Consider the following 12,604-nt stretch of genomic DNA (forward strand, 5'->3'; position numbering starts at 1 on the left):
CAGCCTTGGGAGGGCAGCTGTCCAGGCAGGTCTGAGAAACAAGCTCAGGGAGTCTCAGGCTTACAGCTGGGCGGGACCAGTACTTGGCCATTCAATCCAAAACTTTCATTCTGGGAGAGCACCCAACTGGCCTGGCCTCCTTCTGTGGCCAGTGCCCGGCCACGTGGAGTGACCCCTTCATCTGCTGTGAATGCAGGTTCTCGCTTTAAAGTGGGTGCACAAGAGCTTTGGTGGTTTCCTGGCTTCGGCCAAGCCCTAAGGGGCATGGGGGGGACTTGGTCCTAGCAGCTGGAAGAACATCTGGGTGTGCCCTGGCAGTCTGCATGCAGGGATGTGCTGATGGCATCATCCTTGGGAAATCTTGGGATTGAAGTTTTATCAGAATATTAGGAAAAGGAGAGTACGTAATGGAAAGGGGGAGCATCTGAGAAGTCTAGTCATTGTTTTAGATTTTCAGGGTGATGGATCATGTTCTTAACGGGACTTTGTTTCAGTGGATGATTGAGGCTCTGTACACTCTATCGTTAAGGGAAGGATATTCTTTTCAGATGCTTCTGTGCAGCTTCATGATTGCTCAGTGATCTGGCAACAACGTAGAAAGAACCTGCCTTTGCTGAGTAATTGGAAGTTGAGAAATGATCTTTTTCCTTGTCTTTGAGAATTTTATTCACCTTTTAAATGCTCAGCTTCTCAGATCAGGTGAGCATTATTATGTGAGTCTGAGCTCAGCTAACTGACATCTGGGAGTGGAGAGAGCTGTTCTGATTCGTCCCTAGTGATTCCTCTATGATGAAGCATCCCCAGGGTTCTTCCCCGGGAGAGCGTGATGGATGCCCTGCTGCTTTTGGGCAGAGATGGGGTCACTGGGTGCTCCCCTTTGTGGTCACAGGTTAGATGCTCACGAGACGTGGCAGAGGGGACAGAAAGGAGACCTGTCATGTCCAGGCTCTTCCTGGGTTGGGCCCAGCCTGCCGAGGGGGCACTGCCCTGTGGAGGGGCTGGAGAGGAGGGCCAGGAGTGACACCACAGGCTCGGGCTAAGGCCAGCCCTGGAAACCTCACTCTATCACTGCCCCTTGGTTTGTTTTTTTGTTTTGTTTTTTTGCTGTACGTGGGCGTCTCACTGCTGTGGCCTCTCCCGTTGTGGAGCACAGGCTCCGGACGCGCAGGCTCAGCGGCCATGGCTTACGGGCCCAGCCGCTCCGCGGCATGTGGGATCCTCCCAGACCGGTGCACGAACCCGTGTCCCCTGCATCAGCAGGCGGACTCTCAACCACTGTGCCACCAGGGAAGCCCCCCCTTGGCTGATTTAGATGTGCAGCCGTCAGTTTTATGTGCAGATTGAACCCTGCCAACCACGTTGGTGGAGATGATTAGAGCTTGAATTCCCCAGTGGATCTGTTCTCCAGAATAGAGGATTTTTTTATAAGTAAACAGTTACCTACCACATCCTCTTGCAGCAAATCTAGATTCCTCTTCACTGAATCTTTTTAAAGCTGAGCAATTCTCAAAGCAATTTAAAAAGAGGTGTAACTAATAAGCCAGTAGTGGAGACAAAATGAAATCATAAAGAACACTCAAGGAACCCAGAAATAGTAAGAAAAAGAGGAAAAACAGAACAAAGAATAACTGGAACAAAAGGAAAATAACTAGCAAAACGATAGGTTTAATCCCATCAAATCAACAATTATATTAAATGCAAATGTCGTAAACATCATAAATATTTTAAAACAATTTAAAAGCCAAGGTTATCAGATCAGATAAAGAAGCAAGGCCCAGCAATATGCCATTATAAGAAACCCACTTCACATATGAGGACAGAGATGGGGTAGAACTATAAACATGGGAGAAGCCGTATCGTGCAAACGTTAATTGAACAAGTATCAGTCACATTAGACCTTGGAACAAGGAATATTACCAGGGACAAAGAGAGCTATAGCATTAAGATAAGAGGTCCATGAATCAAGAGACATAATCCTGAATGTGTATGTAGCTAGTAAAAGAGCTTTAAAATATGTGAGGCAAGAAATGATTGGATTGAAAAGGGAAACAGACAAATCCATAATTATAGTTGGAAGCTGTAATACTCCTCTCTTTGTAATCAGTGGAACAAGTAAACAGAAAATCAGTAAGGATATGGGAGACTAGAACAGCAGTCTTTTCCAACTTGATCTAAGTGACACTCAGAACAATTCACCCCAAAACAGCAGAATATACGTTCTTTCCAAGTGCACATGAAACATTCACCAAGATAGACCGTGTTCTTAGCCATATGATGAGCTTCAACACCTCAACATATTTAAAATAATTAAAATTATATAAGATATATTCTCTGGCTACAAAGGAATTAAATGAAAAATCTATAATAGAAAGATATTTGGAAAATTCCCCCAAATTTGGAACCCAAAAGGCATGCTTCTAAATAATACATAGGTCAAAGGGGAAGACACAGGGCACATGGGAATTATTTTCCATTGAATGAAAATAAAGGGGCTTCCCTGGTGGTGCAGTGGTTGAGAATTCACCTGCTAATGCAGGGGACACAGGTTCGAGCCCTGGTCCGGGAAGATCTCACATGCTGCGGAGCAACAAAGCCCATGTGCCACAACTACTGAGCCCAGGTGCCACAACTACTGAAGCCCGTGTGCCTAGAGCCCACGCTCCACAACAAGAGAAGCCACTGCAATGAGAAGCCGACCCACCACGATGAAGAGTAGCCACCACTTACCACAACTAGAGAAAACCCACGCGCAGCAATGAAACCCAACGCAGCCATAAATAAATAAATAAATAGAAAATTAAAACACAAGATATGAAAATTTGTGGATACAACTAAAGAAGTGTTTTGAAAGACATTTATGGCATTAAACATTTATATTTTAAAACAAGAACTGTTTTTGATCAAGAATCAGTTTCATTTTTAAGCAACTGGAAAAAGAAGAACTAACCAATTACAAAGCAAATAGAAGGAAATACCAAAGATAAGAGAAGAAACCAATGAAATTGAAAACAGAAAAATAGAGAAAATCAATAAAACCAAAAGCTGGCTCTTGGAAAAGATCAATCAATTTGATAAACCTTTAGTCAGACTTGTCAAGATAAAGAGGACACAAATTATCAATATCAGGGATGAGAGAGGGCATCATTATAGATCCTAAAGACATTTAAAGGATAAATAGCGAATATTGTGAAATACTTAATGTCATAAGTATTTCAGAATTGTGGGACACCTCTACATAACTGTGACAAATTATTTATTGACTCCAGGCTTCAGTATTATCATCCTTAAAAGGGTGGAGTAATGTACAGTCCATTACAGTCTAAGATCAAGATGCTGTCAGATTTGGTGTCTGGTGGGAGCCTGCCTCCTGGCTTGTGGAAAGCTGCCTTCTTGCTGTGTCCTCCTGTGATGGAAAGAGAGAGAGCTCTGGTCTCTTCATCCCCTTATAAAGGCACTAATGTCATCATGGGGCCCCACCCTCATGACCTAATCTAACCTAATCACCTCCCAAAGGTCTTACCTCCACATACTGTCACATGGGGGACTGGGTTCAACATACGGATTTTGGGAGGATACAAACACCCAGTCCATAGCAGGCCCCCTGGCTGTGGGTGTGATGGCGAGACAGCCTTTGCCAGGGACTGCAACCCAGTGGTGAGGGAGCAGGTGGGGCAGATCGCCTGAACCTCTTGTGCCGGCCTCTTGTCTACTGCCAGCGCCTCGCATCAGCTGATCCCACCAGGAGGCAGAGAGAAGGGGGATGAGATGACTCAGTCCAGAGCAGGGACACAGCGCATACAGCAGGTGGATCTGGGGAGAATGGAGGGTGACAGCCCAGTGACGGGCTCCGCCCCCTCTTCCTTAAAACTGCAGTTGTCCCCGGCGGGGTTGTTATGGAGACTGAATTTGATCATGTGAAACCAGGGTTCCGCACGGTGCTGGCATAATGGGAAGAGCAGAGTGATGATGACCATAATAATTATTCAGTGAACTTTGCATTTTGATAGAACTGCTGTATATTTTCTTCTTGCTCAAAACACAAATTATGACTAGCTTTCCATGTCCAAAAATTCTTCCAAAATGTCATTTTTAATATCTGAAGATGGGCTTCCCTGGTGGTGCAGTGGTTGAGAGTCCGCCTGCCGATGCAGGGGACACGGGTTCGTGCCCCGGTCTGGGAGGATCCCACATGCCACGGAGCGGCTGGGCCTGTGAGCCATGGCCGCTGAGCCTGCGCATCTGGAGCCTGTGCTCTGCAATGGGAGAGGCCGCAACAGTGAGAGGCCCGCGTACCACCAAAAAAATAAAAAATAAAAATAAAATAAAATAATATCTGAAGAGTATTCCATTTTGTGGATGCTCCCAAATGTCCTCCACATTCTCCTGGTTTTGGACAGTTAGATTCTTCTTTTCTGTTAAAAGTGAAACTTCAGTCTTCCTAGAGCTAAATACTTGGGCATCTCCTTGACCATTTTGTAGAAGTAGAACTGCTGAGTCATGGCATTCCTGTATGTTTAAAGTTTTGATATTTGCAGCCAAATCAACTTCAAAATGATTGTGTAGCAGCAAACACTCACTGTGGGTCTCCGTCTTCTTAGAATCCCAGGGCCCAGAGCTCTCTTTGGCTGAGGACACAGGACCACTCCATGGGAGTGCCTGGGGAACATGTGACTTTAGCATTGGAAGTCCCTCTGGACCGATGGAAGGATGTAGGGCGTGGTCCCAGGGAGATTGTCTGCCTATGGGTCCCGCCTCTGTCTTGGATGACCACCTGCTCTTGGGGACCTGACCACTGGGGCTCCTTCTCCGCACTCCTGCTTGGCTGTCTCCTTCTCAGCATTCAGCTCCATTGTCCAGAGTCACCTCCTCATAAGGTGCCATGTGATCCAGAAAACACCCCCCGCAACATTCTCCCTTCCTATTTTAGTTTAATTCCCCGGAAAATAGAGCCCAGAGCTCAGGCCAGGTGCTCTGTTTGTCGAATAGACAGCAAACCTGACGTGCGTCTCTCTCTGATCGAAGCGCTTCGGGGCCAGGGCCCTGCTTCGCCTCTCTCCTCCCTGCCTCCAGAACCTGCAGGAACGTGTGTTGAGATGGTGAATCTACAGGATGGAGGTGGCACCTGATCCCCATTGGATGTATGTGAGTGAGAAGCAAACCTTGCTTGTCAAGCCATCCAGCTTCAGGTTTGCCTGTCATGAGCGCTAGCTTTCCGTCCTGACTAGTTCAGATGGGGAGTTTGACCTCGTTCATGAAACAGCAAAAGGGATGGTGTGGTGGGTGGGGCAGGAAGGCCTTATCAGCCACAGTCAGGACACTGGGCTTGATTCTAGGGGAGGTGGGAATCCTTTGAAGGTTTAAGCAGAGGAGAGTTTGGTCTGATTCATGCTTTGGACAGACCACAGGCCTCCAGACCACCTGAGGGATTGTTGTGCATTGCAGGAATGCCATGCTGCTGGCTGGGACAAGGCGGGGTTGGGGGTGGGGAGCAGGTGGATCTAGCATACAGTTTGGAGGCAGAGAAGATGGGACTTGCTGATGGAGTCAAGATTGGGAATAAGGACAAATAGAAGTCAAAGACAGCTCCCAGTTTGACCTGATCCGTGAATGAATGATGGGGCCGGTCTTTGCAACAAGAAGACTTGTGAGAAGCAGTTTGGCGAGAAATTCCTGGGTTCTGTGTGGGCATCTCAAGTTTGAGGTGCCTCTTAGATTCACGAGGAAAGAGTGATGTGCCATTTTTGTTACTACGATCAGGTACGGAGCTGTCGCCCTACCTGTTTTGTGTCATGAGCATGGTGCCACCTCTCAGAGCCATGTGACATGGGGGCCTTGGCCCAGTGCACATTTTGTGGGATGCACAGGGTCTGTAGTGTCCTAAAATGACAGCAAGTGGCCTGTTCACATTCATATCTCAGATGCACACTCATAAAATGTTATGTAGATCTCCCGTGAGCAGGGAGGTGCCTGCCCTGTGTTTACAAGAGTATTTGCAGTACCGTTTCCTCTGCAGCTACTGTTTACATTGAAAACATTCCACTTGTTTTGATGCAAACGTAAACAGTTCTGTGTCAGGTTAGGCTTCCATAGAGTACCTCAAAAATCAGAGTTTCAGGGTTTCCCTGGTTGCGCAGGGATTGAGAGTCCACCTGCTGATGCAGGGGACGCAGGTTCGTGCCCCGGTCCAGGAAGATCCCACGTGCCACGGAGCGGCTGGGCCTGTGAGCCATGGCCACTGAGCCTGCGCATCCGGAGCCTGTGCTCCGCAATGGGAGAGGCCACAACAGTGAGAGGCCTGCGTACCGCAAAAAAAAAAAAAAAAAAAAAAAAAATCAGAGTTTCAGTTTCTGAGGTTTGGTGGCACGTGGTCAAGTGCTGCTCTCGCTGACCCCAGGGCGCCCAGGGCTGGCGTTCTTGCTTTCACTCACTTCCTACCATGTGCATCTCAGCTCAGGGCAGGAATTGCCATCCCATCTTTGCTAACCCTTTGGGAGCCCCCAGCAGTGATGGGACACGAACAGAGTTTGGTTTAGAAGACACTTGCATTCTGGCTGTGGGAGTGGAGTGTAAAGCTGAGCAAGGCGCTATCCAAGGGCAAGGAGCTTACACGGTGTGAGGATGGATGAGCGTGTTGGCCGTGACCACAGCCCAAGGCCTTTTGGGGCAGGTTCTCAGCAGTAAATGAGCGTCGTGCTCTGTGGATGTCAGAAGAGACGGGCACCATCTGGGGGTCAGAGATGCTTTCCAGGGTTCAGCTGAGTTCTCAAGGGTGGGCGGGCACATCCTAGGTGGAGGGTATGGCTTGAGCAAAGAGCCTAGAAGTAGGGGACCATGTTTCCTTTTTATTGCAAAGACAGAGGCCTAACTAACTTACTCAAAAGCTCCAGGGAGAATTGACTGCCCTACATGACTGACATGGCTGAATCCAGACATTCAAATATCATAGTTAAGAATGTGTCCCCACTTCTCAGCCATGTCTTCCTCCATGTCATCTTCATTCTCAGGCAGACCTTTCCCACATGCTGACAGAAACAGCCACCAGGAGCTCCAAGTGCAGACCCTCCTAGCTCAGCACCTCCTTCCCCGGGAGGAAAGAGCTTTGCTTTCCTAACTTTGCAGCAGAAACTCCAGTGTGGCTTTGTGTCCAGTGCTGAAACGATCACTGCCCAGAGGGATGTGTGTTCTAGTTAACAACCCAGGCCCTAGGCCACCCCTGCTGCTGGACGTCCATGTTAGCCTCACCAGAACCACATGGATAGAAGATAAGAGAAGGCTGGTTTTCCAAAGCAAAATCAAGGTGCTATTACCAGATGAAAAGGAATCAATGCTCAGGGAAGCAAAAATGACAGATGCATGACATAGAAGCCAGGAGTTTGGTGGCAGCAGGCACTTTTATCCATCCACCCATCCACCCATCCATCCACCCATCCATCCACCCATCCACCCATTCATCCACCCATTCATCCATGCATCTGTTCATCTATCCACCCATCCACCCACCCATCCACCCATCCATCCACCCATTCATCCACCCATTCATCCATCCATCCACCCATCCATCCACCCATTCATCCACCCATTCATCCATCCATCCACCCATCCATCCACCCATTCATCCACCCATTCATCCATCCATCCACCCATCCATCCACCCATTCATCCACCCATCCATCCACCCATCCATCCACCCATTCATCCACCCATTCATCCATGCATCTGTTCATCTATCCACCCATCCATCCATCCATCCATCCACCCATCCATCCATCCATCCATCCACCCATCCATCCATCCATCCACCCATCCATCCATCCTCTTATTCACTCATTGAATTGAATGTATGAGTTTCCTGTGGCTACTGTAGCAAATGATCACAGACTTTGTGATTTAAAACAATGCATATTTATTATCTCATAGTTCTGGAGGTCGGACGTCTGACAGAGGTCTCACACGGTTAAGATCAAGGTGTCAGGAGGGCTTTGTTCCTTCTGGAGGCTCCAGGGGAGAATCTGTTTCCTTGCCATTCCTGCTTCAAGAGGCACCCACATTCCTCCATCTTCAAGCCAGCAACGGACTGAGTCTTCTCACCCTGCCCTCTTTTTGGTTCTCTCTCTTGTCTCCCCTTTCCACTTACAAAGACTCCTAGTCTTTGCTTTATTGTTTCCCAACTTTGCCTCTATGTATATTACAAACCAGACAATGCACTGTCATTAATTTTGGTTTAAGAAGTCAGCTATATTTTAAAGTGCTACAAGTAATAAGATTAACTGTCTTTATATTTACCCATATAGTTACCACTTCTGGTATTCTTTATTACTTTGTGTAGATCCAGATTTCTATCTGCTCTCATTTTCCTTTTGCTTGAAAAACTTGCTTATAGTGTAGTTTCACTGGTGATAACATTTTTCAGCTTTTGCATGTCTGAAAACTATTTTGCCTTCACTTTTAAAGCTGTTTTTAGGGAGTAAAGGATTCTAGGTTGACAGTGTTTTTCAATAATTTAAAGTTGGCTGTCGTTTATTAGCTGGCACTTATCCCATCGAGATGTCTGCTGTTACCCTTATTTCTTTTCCTCTCCAGGTAACATGACCCTTTTCTCTGGCTGCCTTTAAGGTTTTTTTTTTATCGTTTGCTTTGAACAATTTGATGGTAATGTGTGCCTTTGTGTGGTTTTCTTCATGTTTATTGTGCTTTAGGTTTGATGAGTTTTTTTGACCAATGGGTTTATGTTTTCATAAAATTTAGAAAATTTTATGCCATTCTATCCCCAACCTCTCCTTTTTTTGAGCTGCTAGGCCATGTATATTTGGCCACTTGAAGTTGTCCCCCACCATCCTGCTGTTCTGTTCATTTTTTGAGCCATTTCCTCCTTTCTGTGTTTAATTTCATCTATTGCTATGTCTTCAGGTTCACTAATTTTTTCTGCCACAATGTTTAACCTGCTGTTAATTCTATCTGTCATATTTATTTTAATCTCATACCTTATAGTTTTCATTTCTAAAACTTCAATGTGGGTCTTTTTTAGTGACTTCCACAGCGCTTCTTAACATGCACAGACCCTATGTTATGGAGCATTTAGAACCATTATCATAACTGTATTAAGTCCTTCTCTGCTAATTTTATCATCATGTCAAAGCTAGTTCAGTTTTGGTTGCTTTGCTTTTTCTCCTCATTGTGGGTGTTACTTTCTTGTTTCTTTGTATGCCTAGCAGTCTTTGACTGGAAGCCAGATGTTGTGATTTTTACCTTATTGTAGGCTGGCTATTTTTCTATTCCTATAAATATGCTTGAGCTTTGTTCTGTGCCATGATTTAGTTCCTTGGAAACAGTTTGATCCTTCCAGATTTTGCTTTTATGCTTCTTAGGGGGGACCAGAGTGATTTTTAGTCTGGGGTTAAGTTACTCCACTAGTGACGTCAAAATTTTTGAGTGCTTTACCCTATTCCCTGTAACTTAAGATTTTCCTAATCAGGCTGGTGGAATAGGCACTGTTCTTGGCCCTTTGTGAGCTTTGATGATTGCTCCCTGTAATCTTCTTGGGGGTCCTTTTCCTGGTCTTGGGTAGCTTTTTCACAGGAATGCACTGACTGTTTGGGGGAGTCCTCTGAGGGTCTCTGGAGCTCTAACAGGTGCAGCCCCCTCCTCCCCTGCACCCTGTGACCTCTAGCCTCTTGGGCTTTCAGAGCTTTCCCAGCTCTGTGTCCTCAATGCAAGGAGACCCTGGAGCTCGGCATGGAGGAGATTTCACTGAAATACTGACTTTTTAAGGCAAATATAAAGAACCCACTTGTTAGGTCTTCTCTCTGTAGCTTTTCATCACCTTTGGAATGAGAGAACTTCAGTTTGTTGACCTGCCAACGGCTTGTTCTGTGTCTGAGCAGCTGTGCGTGTAGACAGCCCCTCCCAGCTTGTCGTCTCTACCGATTCACCCTCGTGCTGCCACCGTGACACGTGTGCGGATCCTCTGACCAGCATTCCTCGGTGTCTCTCGGGGCCCGATTTCAGTCCTTAAACCATCTAGGTCATTCTTTCTGTTGCCTCTTTTCTTTCCAAGCAAGGGGGCTCATATTGAAATATGACACTCCAGGCAAGTTCCAATTACAGGGTACAGCTGTTACCTCTTGCTTCCTAGATAGCATCGTTCTATTAATGTAGCTCAAGATTGCTCCGGCCTTTTTGATGTCTGTGCTCTTCTGTTTTCTGGTAGGGAGCTTAGAGTGGACTGAAGCCCCCAAATCTTATTTACATGCATGATTATTAAGTTACAATAAGCATGGTATTTCTTTCCTTCAGTATTGACCTTTGAGGGACAAGTTTGGGCAAATGTGTGTTAAAAATTTATTAGGAGAGAGGAAAAATATAAACGCAGGAGCTGGGTTTGCTGTTGGGTGAGTCTTCAACGTCAATATGCTAACTTATATTTTAAGTGAAACCACGTATGTGAGGGCTCGTTGGAAGAGGGTGCATGTTCAAAATACAGCTGAACATTTGGTTACCTGAAGATTTTGATGTTTTATAGACGTCTTAAATTTGGCAGATTTCAGTATTTAAGCCAGACTCCTTTAAACTGGTTCTGATTCATTAAGCCACACGTCAGAGAACACTTATTTAACCAGTAACACTTATGGTATTGAAGTTTATGTAGTAACAAATGGCATGTGCTATTGACTTAATGCTGAAATAAAGATGAGCTATTGATATTTGATTACGATAGCAGCTGTTATATAAGTGCTATACCCTCATGCAAAGAACACTGTTATTATACAGTAGGATAAAATAGTTACTGCGAAGCACCGCAATTTAGAAAATAAAGGTTACTTGAAAGCATGAAATTATTTCAAGTTAATTTTACACTCTGCTCTTGAAGCTGATTAGTAGAAAATGTAATGTAATGTAATTTTTGCTAAACAGCTGAGCCAGGAGGGTAGCACAGAAGCCTGCAATTAGCCCTGATTGGTACTGAGCTTTTTGTGTGTCAGAGACCTGAGTGCATGATGGTGTCTCACAAGGTGTGACCTGCTGAGGCTGGTCAGCCCGGCTTCTGGGCAGCAGACTGACAGTAGCTGTTTCATATTTGTGATTGCCTTTTGGGGGCCATGGAGACACAGCAGTTACTTCCAGTTTCCCTGGGGCAGGAAGAGGGTACTGTGGGAGGTCTTGTAGAAGTCCTGGTGTGTGTCTCTGTAGGGGAGGGCTTGTGAGTCCAGGTCTAGTATATCGCCCAGCTCCTGTCCACCCCCCTCCTTCTTGGGCTATTGGCAGTGCGGTCACAATGATTTGCAATGATGAGCTTTGGCAAATGGGCATCAAGAAAACGATCCGTCCTCAAGGTCTTAGAAGAGATCTATGCCCATGTAGTGCGTGTGTGTGACTGATGAAGAAGCCTCTGACCCAGCAGCCGGCATCTTGGATTGCCATAGGAAAATTGCATGAGAGTGTGTGTGTGTGTGTGTGTGTGTGTAAATTACGAGAACTGTCCCTCAAGGACTGGGCATTGGACCTAAGCCTAGAGTGGTGAAAGTGACAAGAGCTGGGCCCAACACTGGAGAGAGGCGTTCTACTCCTGACCCAGAGAAACCGGTGCTGGGGCAGTGGCGAGACCTGGCTTGTGGACACTGTGCAGGACGGGGCTGAAGCATCGGGTCGTAGCTTCGTCATACAGCTGCATCAGCAACCACAGTCACGAGTCAGGGCTCCTGGCAGACCGAGCCTCTGCCTGGGTTTCTCACCTGTGGGGTAGCTGGGCTTTTGTGAAAGGGGCATTCCTAGATGAAGGAAGGAAAGCATTGTCACAAGAGCAGCTTGGACACACAGGGTTACTAATTTGACTGTTAAAAGGTGTGTGAGCTCATTATGTAGTCTGAGCTGGTAGAGGGACCATATCAGTTACATACCCGTGAAATTATCAGTTAGATGCTTGTGTCCTTGAAGACATCCAGGCAGGCGTAAAGAGAGATTCAGCCTGCACTGGGCCCTCACTTTCAACTTCCTGACTTTCACGGATGTCCATGTTGGGTAGAATGACTTCTTATGTTGTGTTAAGTCAGTGAAGTGGGAGACGGTAGAGGAAAATCAAGTTGACAACCAGTAAGGAGTGACGGTCACAGCTGGTGTGCAGGAAACATACATGTTTCAGGGTAAACAGGTGTAAAATATCCCCCATTGTTTCCTAAAGTTGAGCCGAGTGACTTGAGCTAGACCCAGCGGCTGGCAGGCACCATATTCTTTATTTAAATCCCAGGTGCTTCTCCTGTGGGTCTTATTCTCCCCAGAGTTTCCTGATTCTAGGGTGGTGGGGGAGGTCTACCAGTTAGAGAACTTCACCCGTGTCCCTGAATAACCTCCTGCTTTGTGGCCAGGAGCTGGCCACGTGACACCCTCGTGGCTTCTTTATCTGAAACGGGAGTAGACGGGGTGGCCTGCGGTGTCTCAGATTTCTCTGTGGTGCCGAGTGAAAGATCCATTCACTTTTAGTTTTGAAGTCAGCTCCACTAAGCCCCCCAAAGCTACTCTCATTTCTTAGCCCAGAGTGAAGCATTTCTAGGCACCTGGCTGAAGGTGGGGCTCTTTGGGTGCAAGTGGCAGACGCCCCTTTCTCAGTGGC

This window comes from Mesoplodon mirus, assembly GCF_964341445.2.
Source record: "Mesoplodon mirus genome assembly, chromosome: 2".
Classification (NCBI taxonomy): domain Eukaryota; kingdom Metazoa; phylum Chordata; class Mammalia; order Artiodactyla; family Ziphiidae; genus Mesoplodon; species Mesoplodon mirus.